At 40.1% G+C, this 23,434-nt stretch overlaps 1 long non-coding RNA gene across 1 annotated transcript in view; it reads left to right on the top strand.

Annotated features, from left to right (window-relative positions):
- The window catches only part of LOC138439286 (uncharacterized), a 550,512-nt gene that overhangs the window by 420,259 nt on the left and 106,819 nt on the right, over nt 1-23,434 (top strand). Inside the window, exon 4 of the long non-coding RNA XR_011256668.1 lies at nt 20,784-20,856. This is a non-coding gene — a long non-coding RNA (uncharacterized lncRNA). The remainder of the gene's footprint in view (nt 1-20,783; nt 20,857-23,434) is intronic.

Below are 23,434 nucleotides of genomic sequence, written 5' to 3'. Positions count from 1 at the left end.
CTGGGTATTGTTTTTGCTTTGGCTCCATCCCTTCATTCTTTCTGGAGTTGTTTCTCCACTGATCTCCAGTAGCATATTGGGCACCTACTGACCTGGGGAGTTCCTCTTTTGGTATCCTATCATTTTGCCTTTTCATACTGTTCATGGGGTTGTCAAGGCAAGAATACTGAAGTGGCTTGCCATTCCCTTCTCCAGTGGACCACATCTGTCAGACCTCTCCACCACGACCCGCCCATCTTGCGTTGCCCCGCAGGCATGGCTTGGTTTCATTGAGTTAGACAAGGCTGTGGTCCTAGTGTGATTAGATTGACTAGTTTTCTGTGAGTGTGATTTCAGTGTGTCTGCCCTCTGATGCCCCCTTGCAACACCTGCCATCTTACTTGGGTTTCTCTTACCTTGGGCGTGGGGTATCTCTTCACGGCTGCTCCAGCAAAGCATAGTTGCTGCTCCTTACCTTGGATGAGCGGTATCTCCTTACCACCACCGTTCCTGACCTTCAACATGGGATAGCTCCTCTAGGCCCTCCTTTGCCTGAGCAGCCACCGCTCCTTGGGTTGCTCCTCCCAGCCGCCGGCCCTGGTGTTGGCCATGGGTGGCTCCTCAGGGTCACCGCCCCTGGCCTCAGGCATGAGGTGGCTTCTCCCGGTGGCCCCTGACCTCAGACGCGGGGTGTCTCCTCCTGGCCGTCACTGACCTCAGACGCAGTGTAGCTCCTCTCAGTCGCCACCCCTGACCTCAGACGCAGGGTAGCTCCTCTCGGCCGTTCCTGCACCATCACATCCTGAAAGATGTTGCTGTGAAAGTGCTACACTCAGTATGCCAGCAAATTTGGAAAACTCAGCAGTGGCCACAGGACTGGAAAAGGTCAGTTTTCATTCCAATCCCAAAGAAAGGCAATGCCAAAGAATGCTCAAACTACCACACAATTGCACTCATCTCACATGCTAGTAAAGGAATGCTCAAAATTCTCCAAGCCAGGCTTCAGCAACACATGAACCGAGAACTTCCTGATGTTCAAACTGGTTTTAGAAAAGGCAGAGGAACCAGACATCAAATTGCCAACATCCACTGGATTACTGAAAAAGCAAGAGAGTTCCAGAAAAACATCTATTTCTGCTTTATTGACTATGCCAAAGCCTTTGACTGTGTAGATCACAATAAACTGTGGAAAATTCTGAAAGAGATGGGAATACCAGACCTCCTGACCTCCCTCTTGAGAAATCTGTATGCAAGTCAGGAAACAACAGCTAGAACTGGACATGGAACAACAGACTGATTCCAAATAGGAAAAGGAGTACTTCAAGGCTGTATATTGTCACCCTGCTTATTTAACTTCTTTGCAGAGTACATCATGAGAAACGCTGGCCTGGAAGAAACACAAGCTGGAATCAAGATTGCCGGGAGAAATATCAATCACCTCAGATATGCAGATGACACCACCCTTATGGCAGAAAGTGAAGAGGAGCTAAAAAGCCTCTTGATGAAAGTGAAAGAGGAGAGTGAAAAAGTTGGCTTAAAGCTCAATATTCAGAAAACGAAGATCATGGCATCCAGTCCCATCACTTCATGGGAAATAGATGGGAAACAGTAGAAACAGTGTCAGACTTAATTTTTTGGGGCTCCAAAATCACTGCAGATAGTGAATGTAGCCATGAAATTAAAAGACGCTTACTCCTTGGAAGAAAAGTTATGACCAACCTTGATAGTATATTCAAAAGCAGCAACATTACTTTGCCGACTAAGGTCCATCTAGTCAAGGCTATGGTTTTTCCAGTAGTCATTTATGGATGTGAGAGTTGGACTGTGAAGAAGGCTGATCGCTGAAGAATTGATGCTTTTGAACTATGGTGTTGGAGAAGACTCTTGAGAGTCCCTTGGACTGCAAGGAGATCCAACCAGTCCATTCTGAAGGAGATCAGCCCTGGGATTTCTTTGGAAGGAATGATGCTAAAGCTGAAACTCCAGTACTTTGGCCACCTCATGTGAAGAGTTGACTCATTGGAAAAGACTCTGATGCTGGAAGGGATTGGGAACAGGAGGAGAAGGGGACGGACAGAGGATGAGATGGCTGGATGGCATCACGGACTCGATGGACGTGAGTCTGAGTGAACTCCAGAAGTTGGTGATGGACAGGGAGGCCTGGCATGCTGCAATTCATGGGGTCGCAAAGAGTCAGACACGACTGAGCTACTGAGCTGAACTGATCTATTTTACATATGGTAATGTAAGTTTCCATGTTACTCTTTCCATACATCTCACCCTCTCCTGCCCTTTCCCCATGAGTTGTATGAGCTGCTTGTGTATTTTGGAAATTAATCCTTTGTCAGTTGTTTCATTTGCTTTTATTTTCTCCGGTTCCAAGTGTTGTATTTTCACCTTGCTTATAGTTTCCTTTACTGTGCAAAAGCTTTTAAGTTTAATCAGGTCCCACATATACTGTTGTTTTTATTTCCTTTACTCTAGGAAGTGGGTCACAGAAGATCTTGCTTTGATTTATGTCATCGAGTGTTCTGCCTATGTTTCCTCTAAGAGTTTTATAGTTTCTGGTCTTACATTTAGGTCTTTAATCCATTTTCAGTTTATCTTTGAATATGGTGTTAGGAAGTGTTCTAATTTCATTCTTTTACATGTAGCTGTCCAGTTTTCCCAGCACCATTTATTGAAGAGGCTGTCTTTGCCCCATTGTATATTCTTGCCTCCTTTGTAAAAGGTACCCATAGGTGCATGGGTGCATGGGTTTTTTTCTGGTCTTTCTCTATCTTGTTCCATTGGTCTAAGTTTCTGTTTTTGTGCCAGTATCATACTGTCTTGATGACTGTAGCTTTATAGTATAATCTGAAGTCAGGAAGGTTGATTCCCCCAGGTCCATTCTTATTTCTCAAAACTGCTTTGGCTCTCCGGGGTCTTTCATGTTTCCATATGAATTGTGCAATTTTTTGTTCTAGTTCTGTGGAAAATGCCATTGGTAATTCGATAGAGATCACATTGAATCTGTGATCAGATTGCATTTGGTAGTATAGTCATTTTCACAATATTGATTCTTCTACCCAGGAATACAGAATATCTCTCCATGTGTTTATGTCATCTTTGACTTCTTTCATCAATGTCTTATAATTTTCTGCTTATAGTTCTTTTGTCTCCTTAGGTAAGTTTATTCCTAGATATTTAATTCTTTTGTTGCATTGGTGAATGGAATTCCTTAATTTCTCTTTGTGCTTTTTCATTGTTAGTATATAGAAATGCAAGTGATTTCTGTGTGTTGATTTTGTATCCTGCAACTTTGCTAAATACACTGCTTCAGTTCAGTTCAGTCGCTGATTCGTGTCCAACTCTTTGTGACCCCATGAATCACAGCACGCCAGGCCTCCCTGTCCATCACCAACTCCCAGAGTTCACTCAGATTCACGTCCATCGAGTCAGTGATGCCATCCAGCCATCTCATTCTCTGTCGTCCCCTTCTCCTCCTGCCCCCAATCCCTCCCAGCATCAGAGTCTTTTCCAATGAGTCAACTCTTCACATGAGGTGGCCAAAGTACTGGAGTTTCAGCTTTAGCATCATTCCTTCCAAAGAAATCCCAGGGCTGATCTCCTTCAGAATGGACTGGTTGGATCTCCTTGCAGTCCAAGGGACTCTCAAGAGTCTTCTCCAACATCACAGTTCAAAAGAATCAATTCAATTTTCTGATACTATCTTTAGGGTATTCTGTGATGTACAATATCATTTATCTGCAAACAGTGAAAGCTTTACTTCTTTTCTGGGCTGAATTCCTTTTATTTATTTTTCTTCTCTGATTGCTGTAGCTAGGACTTCCAGAACTATGTTGAATAATAGTGGTGAAAGCGGACACCCTCTTCTTGCTCCTGATTTTAGGGGGGAATGCTTTCAGTTTTTCATCACTGAGAATAATGTTTTCTGTAGGTTTATCATATATGGCCTTTACTATGTTGAGGTAGGTTCCTTCTATGCCCACTTATTGAAGAGGTTTAATCATAAATGGGTGCTGAATTTTGTCAAAGGCTTTTTCTGCATCTATTGAGATGATTATATGGTTTTTATCTTTCAATTTGTTAATATGGTGTATCACACTGATTGATTTGCATGTATTAAAAAACCCTTGCCTCCCTGGAATAAACCCAAATTAATCATGGTATATGAGCTTTTTGATGTGTTGCTGAATTCCAATTGCTAAAATTTTGTTGAGGATTTTTGCTTCTATGTCCATCAATGATATTGGCCTGTAGTTTTCTTTTTTTGTGTTGTCTTTTCTAGTTTTGGTATCAGAGTGATGGTGGCTTCATAGAATGAGTTTGGAAGTGTTCCTTCCTCTGCAATTTTTGGAAAGAGTTTTAGAAGGATAGGCATTAGCTCTTCTCTAAGTGTTTGATAGAATTCTCCTGTGAAGCCATCTGGTCCCGGGCTTTTGTTTTGTGGGAGATTTTTTTATCACAGCTTCAATTTCAGTGCTTGTGATTGGGTTGTTCATAATTTCTATTTCTTCCTGGTTCAGTCTTGGAAGATTAAACTTTTCTAAGAATCTGTCCATTTATTCCAGTTTATCCTTTTTATTGTCATATAGTTCTTAATAGTCTCTTATAATCCTTTGTATTTCTGCATTGTCTGTTGTAACCTCTCCTTTTGCATTGCTAATTTTGTTGATTTGATTCCTCTCTTTATTTCTTGATGAGTCTGGCTAAAGTTTTGTCAATTTTTTTTATCTTCTCAGAGAACCAGCTTTTAGTTTTATTAATCTTTGCTATTGTTTCTTTCATTTATTTTTTATTTATTTCTGCTCGGATCTTTATGATTTTTTTCCTTCTACAAATTTTGGAGGGTTTTTTGTTCTTTTTCCAGTTGTTTTAGGTGTAAAGTTAGGTTGTCTATTTGATGTTTTTCTTGTTTCTTGAGGTAGGATTGCATTGCTATAAACTTTCCTCTTAGAACTGCTTTTGCTGCATCCCATAGGTTTTGAGTTGTCATGTTTTCATTGTCATTTGTTATTAGAAATTTGTTGATTTCCCTTTTGATTTCTTCAGTAACCTGTTGGTTATTTAGAAACATGTTATTTAATCTCCATATGTTCGTGTTTCTTACAGTTTTTTTCTCGTAACTACTATCTAGTCTCATGGCATTGTAGTCGGAGAAGATGCTTGATACAATTTCAATTTTCTTAAATTTACTGAGGTTTGATTTGTGACCCAAGATGTGGTCTATCCTGGAGAATGTTCCACGTGCACTTGAGAAGAAGGTGTATTCTTCTGCATTTGGATGGAATGTCCTGAAGATATCAATGAAATCCATCTCACCTAATGTATCATTTAAGACTTGTGTTTCCTTATTAATTTTCTGTTTTGATGATCTGTCCATTAGTGTGAGTAGGGTGTTAAAGTCTCCTACTATTACTGTGTTACCGTCAGTTTCTCCTTTTATGTCTGTTAGTGTTTTTCTTATGTATCAAGGTGCTCCTATGTTGGGTGCATAGATATTTACCATTGTTATGTCTTCCTCTTAGATTGATCCCCTGATCATTATGTAGTGTCCTTCCTTATCTCTTGTAATATTCTTTATGTTAAGGTCTATTTTGTCTGATATGAGGATTGCTGCTCCAGCTTTCTTTTGCTTACCATTTGCATGGAATATATTTTTCCATTGTCTCACTTTCAGTCTATATGTGTCTTGAGGTCTGAAGTGGGTTTCTTGTAGACAGCATATGTATGGGTCTTGCTTTTTAATCCATTCAGCCAGTCTGGGTCTTTTGGTTGGAGCATTTAATCCATGTACATTTAAACTAATTATTGATATATGCTTTCCTATTGTAATTTTCTTAATTGTTTGGGGTTGATTTTGTAGATCATTTTTCTTCTCTTGTATTTCTTAACTATAGAAGTCCCTTTAACATTTGTTATAAGCTGGTTTGGTGGTACTGAATTCTCTTAACTTTTGCTCATCTGAAAAGCTTTTATTTCTCCATCAATTTTGAATGAGATCTTGCTGGGTACAGTAATCTTGGTTGCAGATTTTTTCCCTTTCAGTACTTTAAATATATCCTGCCATTCCTTTCCTGTCTGCAGAGTTTCTGCTGAAATATCAGCTGTTAAGTGTATGGGGTTTTCTTTGTATGTTACTTGTTGCTCTCCCTTGCTGCTTTTAATATTCTTTCTTTGTGTTTATTCTTTGTTCATTTGATTAGTATGTGTCTTGGCATATTTCTCCTTGGGTTTATCCTGTATGGGACTCTTTGTGCCTCTTGGACTTGATTGACTAATTCCTTTTTCATGTTGGAAATTTTCAACTATAACCTCTTCAAAAATTTTCTCATGCCGTTTCTTTTTTCTATTCTTCTTCTGGGACCTCTATAAATGAATGTTGATGCATTCGATATTGTCCCAGAGGTCTCTGAGACTATCCTCAGTTCTTTTCATTCTTTTTACTTTATTCTGCTCTCCAGAAGTTATTTCCACCATTTTATCTTCCAGCTCACTGATTCGTTCTTATGCTTCAGGTATTCTGCTATTGATTCCTTCTCTGAGAAGGCAATGACAACCCACTCTGGTACTCTTGCCTGGCGAATCCCATGGATAGAGGGGCCTGATGGGCTGTAGTCCATGGGGTGGCTGGGAGTTGGACACGACTGAGTGATTTCACTTTGTCTCTGTATGTTTATTCTTTAATTCTTCTAGGTCTTTGTTAATTGATTCCTGCATTTTCTCCAATTTGTTTTCAAGGTTTTTGACCATGTTTATTATCGTTATTCTGAATTCTTTTTCAGATAGTTTGCCTATTTCCTCTACATTTATTTGGACTTCTGTGTTTCTAGTTTGTTCCTTCATTTGTGTAGTATTTCTCTGCTGTTTCATTATTTTTTTTAACCTATTGTGTTTGAGATCTCCTTTTCCCAGCCTTCAAGGTTGAATTCCTTATTCCTTTTAGTTTCTGCCCTCCTAAGGTTGGTCCAGTGGTTTGTGAAAGTTTTGTATAGGGTGAGATTTGTGCTGAGTTTTTGTTTATTTGTTTTCCTCTGATGGGCAAGGCTGAGTGAGGTGGTAATCCTGTCTGCTGATGATTGGTGTTGTATTTTTGTTTTATTTGTAGTTTAGATGAGGCATCCTGCACAGGCTGCTACTGCTGGTTTAGTGATCTGTTCAGTTCAGTTCAGTGGCTCAGTCGTATCCGACTCTTTGTTATCCCATGAATCGCAGCACACCAGGCCTCCCTGTCCATCACCAACTCCCGGAGTCCACCCAAACTCATGTGCATCGAGTCAATGTTGCCATCCAGCCATCTCATTCTCCGTTGTCACCTTCTCCTCCTGCCCTCAATTCCTCCCAGCATTGGGATCTTTTCCAATGAGTCAACTCTTTGCATGAGGTGGCCAAAGAACTGGAGTTTCAGCCTCAGCATCAGTCCTTCCAATAAACACCCAGGACTAGTCTCCTTTTGAATAGACTGGTTGGATCTCCTTGCAGTCCAAGGGACTCGCAAGACTCTTCTCCAACACCACAGTTCAAAAGCATCAATTCTTTGGCGCTCAGCTTTCTTCACAGTCCAACTCTCACATCCACACATCACCACTGGAAAAACCATAGCCTTGACTAGATGGACCTTTGTTGGCAAAGTAATATCTCTGCTTTTTAATATGCTATCTATGTTGGTCATAACTTCCATTCCAAGGAGTAAGCTTCTTTTAATTTCATGGCTGCAATCACCATCTGCAGTGATTTTGGAGCCCCCAAAAGTAAAGTCTGACACTGTTTCCCCATCTATTTCCCATGAAGTGATGGGACCAGATGCCATGATTTTCGTCTTCTGAACGTTGAGCTTTAAGCCAGCTTTTTCAGTCTCTTCTTTCACTTTCATCAAGAAGCTCTTTAGTTCCTCTTCACTTTCTGCCATAAAGGTGGTGTCATCTGCATATCTGAGGTGATTGATATTTCTCCTGGCAATCTTGATTCCAGCTTGTGCTTCCTCCAGCCCAGCGTTTCTCTTGATGTACTCTGCATATAAGTTAAATAAGCAGGGTGACAATATACAGCCTTGACGCACTCCTTTTCCTATTTGGAACCAGTCTGTTGTTCCATGTCCAGTTCTAACTGTTGTTTCCTGATCTGCATACAGATTTCTCAAGAGGCAGGTCAGGAGGTCTGGTATTTCCATCTCTTTCAGAACTTTCCACAGTTTATTGTGATCCACACAGTCAAAGGCTTTGGCATAGTCAATAAAGCAAAAATAGATGTTTTTCTGGAACTCTCTCATTTTTTGATGATCCAACAGATGTTGGCAATTTGATCTCTGGTTCCTCTGCCTTTTCTAAAACCAGCTTGAACATCTGGACATTCACGGTTCGTGTCTTGCTGAAGCCTGGCTTGGAGATTTTTGAGCATTACTTTACTAGCGTGTGAGATGTGTGCAATAGTGCAGTAGTTTGAGCATTCTTTGGCATTCCCTTTTTTGAGATTGGAATGAAAATTGACCTTTTCCAGTCCTGTGGCCACTGCTGAGTTTTCCAAATGTGCTGGCATATTGAGTGCAGCACTTTCACAGCATCATCTTTCAGGATTTGAAATAGCTCAACTGGAATTCCACCACCTCCAATAGCTTTGTTTGTAGTGATGGTTCCTAAGGTCCATTTGACTTTGCATTCCAGGATGTCTGCCTCTAGGTGAGTGTTCACACCATCATGATTATCTGGGTCATGAAGATCTTTTTTGTACAGTTCTTCTGTGTATTCTTGCCACCTCTTTTAATATCTTCTGCTTCTGTTAGGTCCATACCATTTCTGTCCTTTATTGTACCCATCTTTGCATGAAATGTCCCCTTGTTACATCTAGTTTTCTTGAAGAGATCTCTAGTCTTTCCCATTCTGTTCTTTTCCTCTATTTCTTTGCATTGATCACTGATGAAGGCTTTCTTATCTCTTCTTGCTATTCTTTGGAGCTCTGCATTCAGATGGGAATATCTTTCCTTTTCTCCTTTGCTTTTCACTTCTCTCCTTTTCACAGCTATTTGTAAGGCCTCCTCAGACAGTCATTTTGCTTTTTTGCATTTCTTTTCCATGGGGATGGTCTTGATCCCTGTCTCCTGTACAATGTCATGAACCTCTGTCCATAGTTCATCAGGCACTCTGTCTATCAGATCTAGTCCCTTAGATCTATTTCTCACTTCCACTGTATAATCATAAGGGATTTGATTTAGGTCATACCTGAATGGTCTAGTGGTTTTCCCTACTTTCTTCAATTTAAGTCTGAATTTGGCAATAAAAAGTTCATGATATGAGCCACAGTCAGTTCCTGGTCTTGTTTTTGCTAACTATATAGAGCTTCTCCATCTTTGGCTTCAAAGAATATAATCAATCTGATTTTGGTGCTGACCATCTGGTGATGTCCATGTGTAGAGTCTTCTCTTGTATTGTTGGAAGTGGATGTTTGCTATGACCAGTGCATTCTCTTGGCAAAACTCTATTAGCCTTTGCCCTGCTTCATTCTGCATTCCAAGGCCAAATTTCCCTGTTATTCCAGCTGTTTCTTGACTTCCTACTTTTGCATTCCAGTCCCCTATAATGAAAAGGACATCTATTGGGGTTTAGTCCTAAAAGGTGTTGTAGGTCTTCATAGAACCGTTCAACTTCAGCTTCTTCAGCGTTACTGGTTGGGGTATAGGCTTGGATTACCATAATATTGAATGGTTTGCCTTGGAAATGAACAGAGATCATTCTGTAATTTTATATCCAGTCTTATATTCAAGTTGTTTCATTTGTGTGAGTTCTCACTATTTGATACTCCCTAGGATTATTTCTCTGGTAGTCTAGGGTCTTGGAGTCAGTGCTCCCACTCCAAAGGCTTGGGGCTTGATCTCTAGTCAGGAACAAAGATTTCACAAGTGGTTTGATATGGCATTATGTCAGTTTAAAACAGATGTCCAAATATGAGAAATTAAAGATGATCCCTAGATAAACACTGGTTACAAATCAGGCAAATAATAATTAAAATAATGGAATAAAAATAATAATAATAAAATAAAATAATGGAATATACACATATACATATACACCCATGAGCAAAGTCAAAACAGTTCAACAAAAATAAAGTACAATAGATTGACCCAGCGAACAAAGGAAATTAAAAAATTATTTTTACCAGATAAGAACAAAATGAACTAAAGCACAAACTGGAAAAGAAAACTAAATCAAGCTGCCAAGTGGGGAATAAAGCAATGAAAATAAAACTAAAAAATGTGTTGAGAGGAAAAGAAAGAAAAAAAAGAGAGAATGGATATGCAACGTTAAATAGAGATAGATAAAGAAGATTTATATACATTAAAGATTAACTGCAAGGGGCAAAGAATAGTAGGAAAAGCAAACAAAGGAATAAGTGTAGAGAAAATAATAATAGGTTTAAAAATTAACATTAAGAAACAAAAAGCGGGGGTGGGGGTGGGGGGGGTGGTGGGGCGGGGACTGCCCCAGAACTGCAAAAGCCCAATGTTGAGCCAGAGGTTTATAACCACAATAAAAAAATGTGACTGAGAAGAAATAAAAAAAGCTCAAAGGCTTAATTAGATTTCATAGCGCCCATAAAATCAACAACTGCAATGGGGGGAGGGGGAAGAAGAAAAACAAAGAAGAAAAGTCCAAAGAATCTACAGAACAAGTCAAAACATAAGAATAATAAATGCTTTTCTTGAGTGATTGCTGTTAGAGTCCTTTCCCTTGCTGGGAGTCACAGTCCACCTCACCTCCCTAGGATGCCCTCCAATACTGTTTTGATCTCTGGACCTGCTGTGGGGGCAGCCCAGATTCTAATCTGGTCCTTCTCCCCTGTATTCTTGCCTTCAATGTCCACAGCTATCAGAACTAGTGCATTTTCTTTTGTGGGAGCTTTGAATGATCTTTTATATATTCCATAGAGAGTCTGCGTAGCTGATCATGTGGATTTAATCTGCAGCTTGTACAGCTATTGGGAAGGTTTGGGGTCTTCTTCCTTAGTCACACTGCCCCTGGCTTTCAATTGTGGTTTTATTTCCACCTCTGCATGTGGTCATCCACTGGAGTTTGCTCCTGAGGCTACCCTGAAAAACTTGGGTTTGCCCCTGTGAGGGCCAGGTGTGGAGGTGGTACAGCTGCTTGGGTTGCAGGGATTCTGGCAGCACCAGGTACTTAAGGGAGTTGGCGGCTAGGGCAGCAGGAAATATAATGCTCTAGAAAGGTATGGCAACCAGTATTGGTCAATATGCTCCAGTGTTCTTGCCTAGAGAACCCGTCTACCTGACAGAGAAGCCTGGCAGGCCACAGTCTACAGGGTCGCAGAGTTGGACACTACCGAAGTGACCCTGCACGCATAGATCAAGAGATTTTTTGCCTGTGGCAGCTCTGCCCCAGTGAGAGTTCAGCATGAAGGTGGCACAGCTGCTTGGCTTGATGGGACCCTGGTGGCACCAAGTGTGCAGGGATATGGACTGCCTCCACGGCAGGAGTTATGGCGCTATCAGTCTTTTTTCGAGCTTCTTGAAGCTGGTGATCAGAAGGTTTCTTTGGCCAGTCTTAATCCGTAGCTCCACCCATTCAGGCACTTAGAGGGTTCCCTTGCCTAGGGTCTGTCTGTTGTTCCACGCATCAGACACATAAAGCACCCCACTGGCTGGGGTCCTACTCTGTAGACTGGCAAGTCAGGCACTTAAAGGGTCACCCTGGGTGGGGTCCTATTCTGTAGTTCAGTGCATCAGGCATTTGATGCACCAGCCTCTCTATTGCTCAGCTGCCATTGCTGGTGTGTAGGGGGAGAGAGAGGCTATGGTGATGGCTCTACTCGCTATGCATGACTCAGCAGTATTGCCTTGCTTCCATGGCTGCCCCGCTTTCTTCCACAGGTATTTCCCACCAGTCTCCTCCCTCACATCCCCTCGATCCATCTCTCTGCAGCCAACAGCAGCCCTCTCCCTGGGATTGCTCCACAATCCCTAAACTCCAGTTCCCAGCTGCTGTGTCTAACAGGGGGGTCTGCATCCCTGTCCAGGGCATGTATGGCTGCGGCAGGGACTGTCTTACTCTCATTCTATTTAGGCTGCCACGGATCAGCTGTTTCCCTCTCAGCCTAAAATGTTTCTCCTCTGACTCAGGCAATTGCCCCGATGTGGGGATCAGACCTTTGCTTCATTTCCCCCACTGGCTGAGGGCAGGTCCAGTCCTATTAACACTTCTGGTTTTCCCCTTAGTTCCTTCATCCTACTGAGTTTTGCCTGGGTCTATATATTCTTTTCTGCTGGTCAGGTACTCCTGTCCGCTGTCAGCTGGTGTTCTGCATGTGTCTGAAGGTATATTCCTGATGTATCTATGGAGAGATGTACTCCATGTCCACCTACTCCTCTGCCATCTTTAATCTGTGATTTTTACAGTTAATCAGGAATTACCTGGATTGAAGGATCTGGGCACAGGGACAGGAGAGAGGAACTATAAAGAAGCAATCTCTTTAATTTTTATTTTATATTGGGCTATAGTTGGTATACAATGTTTTATTAGTTTTAGGTGTACAGCAAAGTGATTCAATAACACATATCCATTCTTTTTCCAATTCTTTTCCTATATAGGTTATTACAGAATATTGAGTAGAATTCCCTGTGCTATACAGTAGGCCCTTCTTGATTATCTTTTGTATATGGTAGGGGGTACATGTTAATCCCAAACTCCTAATTTATCCCCTCGTCCTTCCCCACTTGGTACCATACATTTGTTTCCAAAGTCAATCAGTCTGTTTCTGTCTTGTAAATAAGTTCATCTGTAACATCTTTAGAGACTCCACATATGAGTTATACCATATGATGTTTGTCTTTGTCTGACTTATTTCACTTAATATGATCATCTCTAGGTCTATCCATGGTCAAGTTTAGATCCATCTATGAAATAATGCAAATGACATAATTTCACTCCTTTTTATGGCTGAGTAATATTTCATTGTCTATATGTATCATATCTTTATTCGTCTGTTGGACATTATGTTTGCCTCCATGTCTTGGCTATTATAAATAGTTCGTCAGTGAATGTTGGGGTGCATGTGTCTTTTTGCATTATGGTTTTCTCTGGATAGATGCTCAGAAGTGGGGTTGCTGGATCATATGCTCACTCTATTTTTAGATTTTTAAGGAACCTCTCTACTGTTCTCCACAGTGGTTCTACCAATTTACATTACCAGCAGTAGTGCAGGAGGTTTCCCTTTTCGGCACACTCTCTCCAGGACTTTTTGTTTGTAGACTTTGATGATGGTCATTCTGACTGGTGGAGGTGATACCTGGCTATAGTTTTATTTGCATTTCTCTAATAATTAGCAATGTTGAGCACATTCTCATTTGCTTTTTGGCCATCTGTATGTCTTCTTTGCAGAAATGTCTGTTTAGATCTTCTGTCTTTTTTTTTAATTGAGTTGTTTGGGGATTTTTTTTTTTTATTGAGCTGCATGAATTGTTTGTAGATTTTGGAGATTAAACCCTTGTGGGCAGTTTTGTTAACAAATATCTTCTCCTATTCTATGAGCTGCCTTTTTGTTTTGTTCATGGCCTCCTTTGCTGTGCAAAAGCTTTTAAATTTAATTAGGTCCTACTTGTTTATGTTTGTTTTTATTTTCATTACTCTAAGAAGTGGATCACAGAAGATGCTGCTGTGATTTATGTCAAACAGTGTTATGCCTATGTTTTCCTCTAAGAGTTTTACAGTATTTGATCTTAATCCATTTTGAGTTTGTTTGTGTGTATGGTATTATAGAATGATCTAATTTCATCCTTTAACATGTAGCTGTCCAGTTTTCCCAGCATCAATTATTAAAGAGACTCTCTTTCTTCCATTGTATATTCTTGCTTCCTTTGTCATAGGCTAATTAACTATAGATGCCTAAGTTATTTCTGGGTTTTCTACCCTGTTCCATTGGTCTATATTTGTTTTTGTGCCAGTACCATACTGTTTTGATTATTGTAGTATAATTTGAAATCAGGGAGCCTGATTTCTCCAGTTCTGTTTTTCTTTCTGAGGATTGCTTTGCCTAGTTGGGGTCTTAAGTATTTCCATATTATTTAAAATTTTTTTTCTAGTTCTGTGAAAAATGTCATTGGTAATTTGATAGGTTTGCATTGAATCTTCAGATTTCCTTGGATAGTATAGTCATTTTGACAATAGTGATTCTTACAATCCAAGAACAAAGTATATCTTTCCATCTGTTTGTTTCGTCATTTGACTTCTTTCATCAGTATATTATACTTTTCAGAGTATGAGTCTTTTACCTCCTTAGATTGGTTTATTCCTAGATATTTTATTTTTTTGATATGATGGTAAATTGGATTGTTTCCATGATTTCTCTTTCTGATATTTCTTCGTTGCTGCTAAGTCACATCAGTCGTGTCTGACTCTGTGCGACCCCATAGACGGCAGCCCACCAGGCTCCCCTGTCCCTGGGATTCTCCAGGCAAGAACACTGGAGTGGGTTGCCATCTCCTTCTCCAATGCATGAAAGTGAAAAGTGAAAGTTTCTTCGTTAGTATATAGAATTACTGAAGAGTTTTGTGTATTAACTTTTTATTCTGCAACCTTCCCAAAATTTAATGAGTTCTAGTAATTCTCTGATAGCATCTTTAGAATTTTCTTTGCATAGTATCGCATCATCTGCAAACAGTGACAGTTTTACTTATGTTTTCCAGTTTGGAATTACTTCTTTTTCTGCCATGATTGCCACGGCTAGCACTTCCAAAGATATGTTGATAAAATTTACTAGAGTGGACATCATTGTCTGGTTCCTGATCTTAAAGTAAGTGCTTTTAGCTTTTCGCCTTTCAGTATGATGTCAGCTGTGGGTTTGTCACGTGTGCCCTTTCTTATATTGAAGTATGTTTTCTCTATGTCTGTTTCTCAAGAGTTTTATCATAAATGGGTGTTGAATTTTGTATGAAGTTTTTCCTGCATCTATTGAGATGATCGTGTGGTTTTTATTCTTCACTTTGTTAACATGGTGTTCAGTTCAGTTCAGTCACTCAGTTGTGTCCAACTCTTTGCAATCCCATGGACTGCAGCATGCCAGGCCTCCCTGTCCATCACCAACTCCTGGAGTTTACTCAAACTCATGTCCATTTAGTCAGTGATGCCATCCAACCATCTCATCCTCTGTTGTCCCCTTCTCATCCCGCCTTCAGTCTTTCCCAGCATCAGGGTCTTTTCCAACAAGTCAGTTTTTCGTGTTAGGAGGCCAAAGTACTGGAGTTTCAGCTTCAAGATCAGTCCTTCCAAAGAATACCCAGGACTGATCTCCTTTAGGATGGACTGGTTGGATCTCCTTGCAGTCCAAGGGACTCTCAGGAGTCTTCTCTAACACCACATTCAAAAGCATCAATTCTTCTGCACTCGTCTTTCTTTATAGTCCAACTCTGACATCCATACATGACCACTGGAAAAACCATAGCCTCGACTAGATGGACTTTTGTTGGCAAAGTAATATCTCTGCTTTTTAATATGCTATCTATGTTGGTCATAACTTTCCTTCCAAGGAGTAAGCACCTTTTAATTTAATGGTTGCAGTCACCATCTGCAGTGATTTTGGAGCCCCCCCAAAATAAAGCCAGCCACTGTTTCCAATGTTTCCCCCATCTATTTGCCATGAAGTGATGGGATAAGATGCCATGATCTTAGTTTTCTGAATGTTGAGCTTTAAGCCAACTTTTTCTCTCTCCTCTTTCACATTCATCAAGAGGTTGTTTAGTTCTTCTTCACTTTCTGCCATAAGGGTGGTGTCATCTGCATATCTGAGGTTATTGATATTTCTCCCGGCAATCTTGATTCCAGCTTGTGCTTCCTCCAGCCCAGCGTTTCTCTTGATGTACTCTGCATATAAGTTAAATAAGCAGGGTGACAATATACAGCCTTGACGTACTCCTTTTCCTATTTGGAACCAGTCTATTGTTCCATGTCCAGTTCTAACTGTTGCTTCCTGACCCGCATACAGATTTCTTAAGAGGCAGGTCAGGAGGTCTGGTATTCCCATCTGTTTCAGAACTTTCCACAGTTTATTGTGATCCACACAGTCAAAGGCTTTGGCATAGTCAATAAACCAGAAATAGATGTTTTTCTGGAACTCTCTCATTTTTTGATGATCCAACGGATGTTGGCAATTTGATCTTTGGTTCCTCTGCCTTTTCTAAAACCAGCTTGAACATCTGGAAGTTCACGGTTCACATATTGCCAAAGCCTGGCTTGGAGAATTTGGAACATTACTTTACTAGCGTGTGAGATGAGTGCAATTGTACGATATTTTGAGCATTCTTTGGCATTGCCTTTCTTTGAGATTGGAATGAAAATTGATCTTTTCCAGTCCTGTGGCCACTGCTGAGTTTTCCAAATTTGCTGGCATATTGAGTGCAGCATTTTCACAGGATGATCTTTCAGGATTTGAAAGAGCTCAACTGGAATTCCATCACCTCCACTAGCTTTGTTCGTAGTGATGCTTCCTAAGGCCCACTTGACTTTGCATACCAGGATGTCTGGCTCTAGGTGAGTGATCACACCATCGTGATTATCTGGGTCATGAAGATCTTTCTTATACATTTCTTCTGTGTATTCTTGCCACCTCTTCTTAATATCTTCTGCTTCTGTTAGGTCCGTACCATTTCTATCCTTTATTGAGCCCATCTTTGCATGAAATATTCTCTTGGTATCTCTAATTTTCTTGAAGAGATCTCTAGTCTTTCCCATCCTATTTTTTTCCTCTTACCCCCAATTAACTGTTTATGCCTCACACCTGTTACTAAATCTTTCTGGAGCAGTGTTTCTCAAGCTTTAATGTGTACAGGAATCCCTGAACATCATGTTAAAATGCAGGTTCTGATCCACTATGTCTATGAGGCAACCTGAGAGTCTGCACTTTTAATAAACCCCCTAGTGATGCCATTACTACTGACTTTGGATGATAAGTCCTGTGGTTTGTCACCTTTGGTATAGAGAAGAATCAAACCTGAAGAGCTTTTGGAAATTGCACATACTTTGTACTCAGAAATTAGTAGCCCATGGGCATGTAGAAGAGCCTGGGAACGTACTTTTTACATGACATTCAGAGACTGATGCCCTGATATTCACTGACCACACTGGGAAATCATTCATCAAAGGCTTGCAAACCAAATTGGCTATATTCTCTAACATATTCAATAATTTGTACCAGATTTCCAGACATCACTTAGATATCTCTAAGTCTTCCTTTTGAACTTCTTCCCTCTTCTTTTGTTTATATAAGGTAAATAGAATTGAAGTGCCAGAAATGAAATTAGGATCATTTAAGTAGGTGAGTGAAATATGCAATTTTGTGAAGAAATATGCAAATAGTGAAGCTGAAACTGGTAACCAAGTGGAAGTCCAGAGGTCATGCTACCAGGAAGAAGGGAAGTAATTTAACATGTGGGCTCAAGGTTCACTGGCCACTCTTCAGGTAAAGCCCTTGTATTGATAAAGTCCTCCTTCCTTTCTTCACTTTAATCTGGGCAAAAGGCTGTAGAAAACATTCAGGTTGAAGTTAGGCAAATGGGGATTCTCAGCTACACAAATATACACATGGCATTGTAACTTCAAGAAAATGCCCTGACTCCCTAAACCTTTTTTTCTTTATCTGCTATGTGGTGATGATAATAACCTATAATAACCTATTTTTCAAAGTTTTGTGAAATTTGGAAATAATGCAGAGGAAGACCAGTGAGTAACCCCCTTCCAGTATTAAGTAAAGTAAAAGAATATACAGTTCACAGGAGAAAAACCACAAAAGGAGTTACATATGTGATGTTAGCCTTAGCTTGATTCACAGTAAGAGAAATGCCTAGTAAAACTACAATGAGGTATGTTTTTTACCCATCATGATGACACAGATCATTTTCATATACCATGCTGAGGGAGTCATAAAGAATAGGCACTCTGCTATACTGATGGTAAAAGTATAAATGGCATAACCTTCTGGAGACCACTTTGGCCTTAGCAATAAAATTAAAATCTTTATATACTTTGAACCAGAAATTCCGCTTCTGTTTTGCTACATGTTTATACCTCAAGTGTTAGTATATATAGAAAAACAAGCATTTATTGCAGTATTGTTTAAAATACCAAAATATCAGAAACATCATAAATGTCCATCACCAAAATGTTATTTGAAGCTATGCAAATTTTTCTCAACATATTTATCCCAATAATTTAGCATCTGTTGGTGATTTTATCTATAATAATTAATACTGTGGTGTTTGAAAATTAGTAACTTGTGTTTTTATCATTCCTTCTATCCTTATGAATTGGAATTCTGTTGTGAGAACTTTCTTACCCCCACTTTAATTGCTCACTTACTTGTTTATGTCAGTGTGAAATCAAGGATATTTATTTTATTCTGTGCATTATAATCTCTTACTATTGTCATTTACTTTGTTGCTCACATTATCCCAAATTTGATTATTGGGAGCTCCCTGGATTTGGTCCTTTTGATCTATCCCTATCATATTTAGAATATTTCCTCACTTTCTGGCATCATAAGATATTCCAGGCTCATCTGTACTGTATCTGTCCAGAGCTGGAATCTGCCATTTCTCTAAGAGTTTTTGTTGTTGTATTTGTTAGTGAGAGAATGGTCACTAAATATGCTCATTGGTACTAGAGTATCATTGCTTCTAGTCCCTTGTAGTAGGCAAAGTGAAGAATATAGATACACGTATACACACATCTTTATTTCTATACTGATCCATAAATATTTATATTTGTGATATATATTTATATAGAGCATTATTATTGGTCGTGAGTTCATATTGGTACCTAATCTCATAACACAGTTTATTCTAGTCTTCTCTCTATTCTCCGTTACAATCTTTCTACTACAGTGAGAAACATGGCTTTCATCATTCACACTATTTGACTTACTTTCTCAACCCTAGAATACTCAAAATAGCTTCAGAATTGCTAATCTATACCTCTGGGAAAAATAAAATTACAAGCAAGAGTATGTAACATTTGTGTACTGCTCTTTTTCACTTTAGCCTTACAAATATAGCCAAAATAATTTTCCAGAGTTATTTAAGTCAGTTCCTTCCCCCTCCTTCAGTTTTTCCTTTTTAACTTTTCATTTTGAAAAAAAAAAATAATAACATCAGATTTAGGAAAAAAGTTTCAAAAAGTATCCAAGAATTAGAATTCTTATATCTTTCTTAAATAATCACAGCATAGGAAAATATGTCATTCACTTGTAATAGAGTTAGGTTCTCTTGTTGCTATTATTCAGATTTTATTTGGGGTTCCATATTTTGCACCATATTTTAATGATATTTTTATTTTGATTATAATTATTTATGGATTTTCTTTTTGGCATGTAGAACATTACTGTGATCCTGAAATTCAGAACTTTACTGAAAGATATACTCAGAATTGGGCTTCTCTGGTAGCTCAACTGGTAAAGAATCTGCCTGTAATACAGGAGACCCCAGTTTGATTCCTGGGTCAGGAAGATCCCCTGGAAGAGGGGTAGGCTACCCACTCCAGTATTCTTGGGCTCCCCTGGTGGCTCAGATGATGAAGAATCCACCTGTAATGCAGGTGACCTGGGTTTGATCCCTGGGTTGGGAAGATCCCCTGGAGGAGGGCATGGCAACCCACTCCAGTATTCTTGCCTGGAGAATCCCCATGGACAGAGGAGCCTGGTGGGCTACAGCCCATGGGGGTGCAAAGAGTCTGACACGACTAAGCACAGCACAGCATACGAAGAGTTATGTAACCTCCCTGACCTCTGACATTGTATTTTAGCTCCTGCATTTTATTTATTTTGTTTGCATCTACTGTCTCTAGATAACTGACTCTGGTTTCAGGTTTGCTCTCTATTTTTGCCTGCATTAGCAGATACATGTATATTTTTTCATTTCTCCTTCTTTCTGATATTGAGGGTGGCATATTAGCATAGGCACTCTTTGGTACTCGCCTTTCGTACTTAGTGGTGTATCTGGGAGCTCTCTCCATACAGTTCACTGAGCTCTTCCTCCCCGCTGCCCAGGACTCCACCGTGTGGATGTGTCTTGTGTGTTCTACTCACCTCCCACATATGGGCTTTCAGGGGATTTTCAGTGTTTTGTAATTAGAAATAATGCTGAGGTGAATAAACTTGTGCCAATGTGGGTTTCTGCTCTTGGGACTGTATCTTCAAGGTAAATTCCTTGAAGTAGGATTTCTGAGTCCAGTGCAAGTGTATGTGTAGTTTTGCTCAGTCTTGCCAAGTTTCCTTCCATACAGTTGTACTAATTTGCCACCACCAGAGCTTGTTTCCCAACAGATTTTGTTGTCCTGCTCTTTATATTTTCATCAATTTGATAGCTTAGAAACAGGATACCATTTGTGAAATATACTATAGCATTTTAAGTTACATTTCTTTAATAATGAGAGTTTGGATAGTTTTTAATATGTTTAAAGGAACGTTTTGTGCATTGTTTGTTCATATCCTTTGCTTATTCTTCTATCAAGTTTTTGGTCCTTTGCCCCTCAATGTCTAAGAGGCTTTTAAAAAATATTAGAACTACTAACCCTTTCTCTTTGACATATGTTACAAATTCTTCCTGTTGAATTTTCTGCTGCTGCTGCTGCTAAGTCACTTCAGTCCCCATAGACGGCAGCCCACAAGCAGATAATACTTCAAAATTTTTAAAGAATACAGGAATATGTTTTGGAGCAACTGAAAAGAAAAGAAGAAGCTGTGGCAAGTTAGAGATTGGGAGTGATTTTACCTCTCTTGGTCCTTACGATTTCAACTTGACTTTCTCCTAGGATCCCTCTAATAGAGCAACAGAAGTGTGCTGCCTGAGAGACTGGGTCAACAGCCTGGTCTGAGTAGCCAAAGGTGAGTCCTGACCACCACTCCTGTGTCTCTTGGTGCATGTACTGTGTGACGTCACCAGTTCCAGGAAATTAATGGGGAGTTACACGCACAACTTATTTTCCTTCCTGGTGGCCTTCAAGTGCTCCAACAAAAACTGTAGGACTTCTGCTCTCAGAGGCCTGTCAGAGCTTCTTTTCTAAATATAAATGCAGAGACACTAAAAATAAACAGTGCTAAAGGTGAGTGTCATGGTTCCTGAAATGTCAGCACACCAAGGCAATAAACTTAGCTCTCAAGGAGCCAGAAAGGAACACGTGGCCACCTGTTCCTAACTGGGCTTTTGCAAATGAGAAACTGTCTGAGGGTTAACTGAGTAGCTTTTTGCTTAAGTTGTGCTGAGGGCAGGACAGCAGAGAAATGATTCTTCCAACATCAGATATTTTTGTAGCAAGGTCCTTAAGTCCACGCAGTCGTCAGGCGTGGTGAGCCCACCTCAGCAAATCCGGGGCTGAAATAATGCAGTGATGAATCTCAATCAGCAGAGGGTTAGCAGGGCTTTTGGACACCGTGAAGGGCATAGTATCATGAGTCAGTATCACGAGGAGACACATGTGCCTGGCATAGTGTTTGTCCACCAGCATGCTATTAATATGTGTTTGAATAAATGAATAAGAAGGTATCCTATACTGCCTTGTGTGATTATTAAGAATCTGAAGGCTGGTATTAAAGGCCATAAGGGTTCAGGCGAGAAAGGCAAGGCAGAGGATGAAGGGCAGCAATACCTCTAAACAGGTAACTCTGAGGTCAGCCTATGGGTGGGACTTAGGAAAGGCTCAAACACAACAGATGACAACAGCAGCAGGTCATCCAAGCCACACTTGGAACACAAAGTCCCAGACCCGCAAACAAGGTCAGGCCCTGCCAACACCCCTGCCAACACCCCTGCCAACTGCCCAATGGAGAAGAAGCACAGTTACTATAGGCAATAGCAGACACTTGAAAACCCAAGTTATACAACCAGTTAAGCAGAGGCCACATCATCTTCTAACACAAAGAATGTGGCCAGGGTTATATGACCTCAATATTACTCCGAGAAATATTTTTCCCCTCCACTCCCAGCCTCCCCACTCTTCCACACAAATATACCCCATATAATCAACCACAGACATTCTTTGAACAGGTTGTATTCACATACTCTTCCATGCCTTTATGCTATTCACTTTGCCCATAATACCATGTGATCATTCATTCATTTATTCAGGAACAAATCACTGATTCGTTCACCAATTGTGACTGATTTTTTCTTGAAACATAGTTGATTTACAGTGATTCAGGTATACAGTAAAGTGATTCAGTTATATGTATATTCAATGTAGTTCCCAGTGCTCTACAGTAGATACTTGTTATTTATCTGTTTTATCTATGATAGTTATGTATCTGTTAACCCCAAACTCCTAATTTATCCCTCCTTCATCCTCTTTTCCCCTTTGGTAGCCAAAAGTTTGTTCTCTATGTCTGTGAATATATTTCTGTTTTGTTGTTGTTCAATCACTCGCTCGTGTCCAACTCTTTGTAACCCTATGGACTGCAGCACAACAGGCTTCCCTGTCCTTCAGTATCTCCCATAGTTTGCTCAGACTTATGTCCATTGAGTTAATGATGTCATCCAACTATCTCATCCTCTGTCACCCGCTTTCTCTCCCATGGTCAATCTTTCCCAGCATCAGAGTCTTTTCCAATGAGTCACCTCTTCACATCAGAGGTCCAAAGAACTGGAGCTTCAGCAGCAGTCCTTCCAGTGAGTATTCAGGGTTGATTTACTTTAGGATTGACTGGTGTGCTCCAAGGGGCTCTCAAGAGTCTTCTCCAGCACCACAGTTCGAAAGCATCAATTTTGTTTTGTAAATAAGTTCGTTTATATCATTTATTTTAATATTCCACATATAAGTGATATCATATGATATTTGTCTGTCTGATTTTCTCTGATTTCTTTAAATTTGCCAGTTTGTTGATTACCAGTTATGTCCCAGGCACTGTGCTAGGCACTGGGGATATTGTGATAAGCAAAACAGACATGGTCCCTGCACTCTTGGGGGAGAGACAATAAACAAGTATAAATATTTGCTTACACGTTGTGATAAGTGCCAAGAAGAATTTTTGCTGGCAGAGAAAACACTAGATGGCACTGACTGTAGAGAGAGCAGTTAAGAGAGGCCTCCTGGGTACCTCTCCTGAGAAGCATTTGTTCACCAGCCCACACACCCACCCCACTCACTTTCTGATCTCTGCTCCAAAGTCATTTGCTTCTACATTTGACTTGACACCTCTCTTTGGTGGTTGGTTTCTGAGGCCAAAACTCTATTTCTGTATTAGTTCTCAGTGCAAGGAGGAGAGAGGGGAAAACACACGGGGTTTGGGAATCCAAAGGCCCAACTATAAGTTACAGTCTTCCATGTGAATTCTGGAATGCTTAGCAAGTCACCTGATTTTTTTATTTTAGCCTGGATTTCTTAGAAGCAGAGCTGGATGTATAAAAGTCTGTATACAGGTTGTTCATTTGGGAAGAAGCCCCGTGGGGTAGAAGTGAAGGGTGGAAAGT

Source organism: Ovis canadensis, chromosome 4, assembly GCF_042477335.2.
Source record: "Ovis canadensis isolate MfBH-ARS-UI-01 breed Bighorn chromosome 4, ARS-UI_OviCan_v2, whole genome shotgun sequence".
Taxonomy (NCBI): domain Eukaryota; kingdom Metazoa; phylum Chordata; class Mammalia; order Artiodactyla; family Bovidae; genus Ovis; species Ovis canadensis.
Note: the sequence above shows the minus strand (reverse complement) of the source record. Positions and strands in the feature narration are given on the sequence as shown.